General features: G+C 51.2%; 1 long non-coding RNA gene across 1 annotated transcript; it reads right to left on the reverse strand.

Moving 5' to 3' along the window:
- Positions 1–589: 589 nt before the first annotated feature.
- Positions 590–1,989, reverse strand: LOC144102820 (uncharacterized). The gene is made up of 3 exons (XR_013308232.1): positions 1,835–1,989; positions 1,585–1,763; positions 590–1,501 (listed from the first exon to the last, which is right to left on the reverse strand). It is a non-coding gene; the product is annotated as an uncharacterized LOC144102820 (long non-coding RNA).
- Between the last annotated feature and the right edge of the window lie 555 nt (positions 1,990–2,544).

Consider the following 2,544-nt stretch of genomic DNA (forward strand, 5'->3'; position numbering starts at 1 on the left):
AAGGCATGATACAACTTGTTTTTGCGCTTTATTATTCTTTTGAGCTTTGGCGTGATCCATGGTTTTCTTGTTCGTTTAGACTGCCTAATGTTCTTGAAGGGAAAGTGCTTAGAGTATGTTTCTACAAAAACATTGATAAACTCTGAATATGCATTATTTGAGTCTTTTATATCGAATAACTAGGAGTCCCGTCCAAAACCATTTCAGTTTGTTATCTGGGTACCCCCAATTTTTTTTATTTGCGTGTAATTTCAGCCCTTCTTCACCTGTGCCATTGTATCCGCCATTGTTTCTCAAGTACCATCTTGATATTAGCAGTTCCTAATTCAAGCCTTCTGCAGGGTTTGAAGGACCTATTTAATTGGAAATGAGGAGAACACGTGCACAGGGTGGAAAGCGTGTGATTTGCCAGGAAACACTGAGGCGGCCCCGAGAAGGGCCTTTATTAAGGTTGACAGCCGTTTTGCGCCTCTTGACTTGGCAGCGACGACACCGTGTGCGGTCCCCATGGTTTTGCCGCCGCTGTTGAAGCAATGCTCGGACACGACCTTCGACATCTGATGTTTTTATTTAAAAAACACATGGACCAAAGTCGTGCTGTATGCACTGCGATCGTCATGTGGTTCCACTGACGGCGAACAATCATCCACCTAGCCCGGCTCTTTGGACAGATTCAGGAAACGACTGAAAAGAACAAAAGTAACGAGCAAACAAGTTAGAACGCAAAGAAACGAAGGCGCTCTGCGCTAATGCTGTAGCGAGGTCTAATATGTAAATTTTCACGGCTGGCGTCGATTTCTACAAAGCGCGGGTAGCCGCTACGGAAATTAACAAAGGCGCACTGGAGCTGGGTAAGTGCAGCTACAAGCACGAGTGTTTTTTTTCTCTACCGCCGACTTCCACACCGCGCGATCGTCAAAACTTTTCTTGGACTTGCTGTTGAAGCTGACAGCGATCATAAAAATCAAGGCCGCCGACTGTAGTGACAGAGGCTTGCCATTGAAAGGAACAAAGCCGTGCACTTTGTCAACCAGGCAACGAGGCCTAGAGCGAGTTTTAGAACAGACTTGGACAAAGCGCGAGATGGCGCGCGCTTCTAACGCTTGCCGACGCAAAGAAACAAAGGCGCGCTGCGCTGGGATAACGCCGTAGCGAGGTCTTATATGTAAATTTTCACGGCTGCCGTCGATTTCGACAAAGCGCAAGAAGTCTCTAAGGAATTAAACAAAGCTGCACTGCACTAGGTGAATGCTGGACACTTAGGCCAGGCGCGATTTCCGCAATGCGCGAGTCGGAACTTCTGGACTTACCGTTGCAGCTGATAGCTATCCTAAAAGGCAGATTGTAGTGGCAGAATTATCGTGGCAACTTTTACCCTGGACTTGATACTGCAAAGGAACAAAGGCGCACTGGGGTCGATGCCCCGGCGTCTCGCCAAGTGGTATCGGTCCGCGGCAAATAAGGACAGCATCGGCTCGCCAGAAGCATCCAGGAAACGATGCTGCAAAAAAAGCTACGTTACAAGCACCGCAATTTGGCGAGTTCTGCACGAGAAAATTTGCGAAAACGTTGTTCAACCCTTACCTCGTGATGAGAACGTGCACGCCCGACAAGCGCTTCATCGTGGCTGTCAGACGGCGGTTCAGATGGCGACGCCGGCGGTCCTCAAACCGCACCTTATGTGGGTCGTCGTAATGGAGTTGCAAAATTTTGAACACCAGCACGACACTAGCCACGTGCTCCTGCAGCAGGAAAACGAGGTCCTGGAATGCGCAAGGCATGTAGGTAAGCGGTACAGCACTTCATGAAGCGAAATTTGAGATAAAATGCGTACCTTTATGTCGCTGGCGATTTCTCGCGGGTCAGCGCCTTTTGGGGGTCGTCGCAATGTCGTGGAAGCAAGAACTGTACAGAAATTTCAGCTGGCTGTCGCCGACGAGCGCACCACGCAAAAAAAGCCATACCTGGGACAGCTCCCGAAACGCGCGCGTCGCCGCCTACGCTCACGAAGAGAATGCCCGCAGACCACACACGCCCGGCGGCCGGCCGGCCGGCCCTAGCGATTCCCTAGGCACTCTAGGGACAGGCCGAGAGAGGCGCGGCGACCCCACATCCGGTTGAGAACGAGGCGAAGCGAAAAAAACGTCACGCAGACACGCATCCCACCGACCAATCGGCGTTTCCAGCCTACCGACCCGCAAACGCTTCTGTGACTATACGAGCGCGCTGCCCGCCGCGTCATCTGGAGCAGTACGGGCGAGGCTGAAGAGTGTGGTGTCGAGTAAACACACAGGAGGGCATGAGCATCGGCGTATTCACCCAGGAAGCGGTGGCCGCGGTCTGCAGCTCTATCATTAGACACTTTTAGTTGGGGCGTATAAAGTAAGCTTGCGTACGCATCTCTTACTGCGTTGCGTACCCTGTGAATAGTGTAAACACGGCACTTTTTGTTGGCCGTGCCGTAGCGTCCCTCAGCGCACGCGTAAACAGTAGTGCCATCTAATGGCAAGACGTCAAAGCACATCAACGCTCGGTTAAAGAAAT

Source organism: Amblyomma americanum, chromosome 1, assembly GCF_052857255.1.
Source record: "Amblyomma americanum isolate KBUSLIRL-KWMA chromosome 1, ASM5285725v1, whole genome shotgun sequence".
Lineage (NCBI taxonomy): Eukaryota > Metazoa > Arthropoda > Arachnida > Ixodida > Ixodidae > Amblyomma > Amblyomma americanum.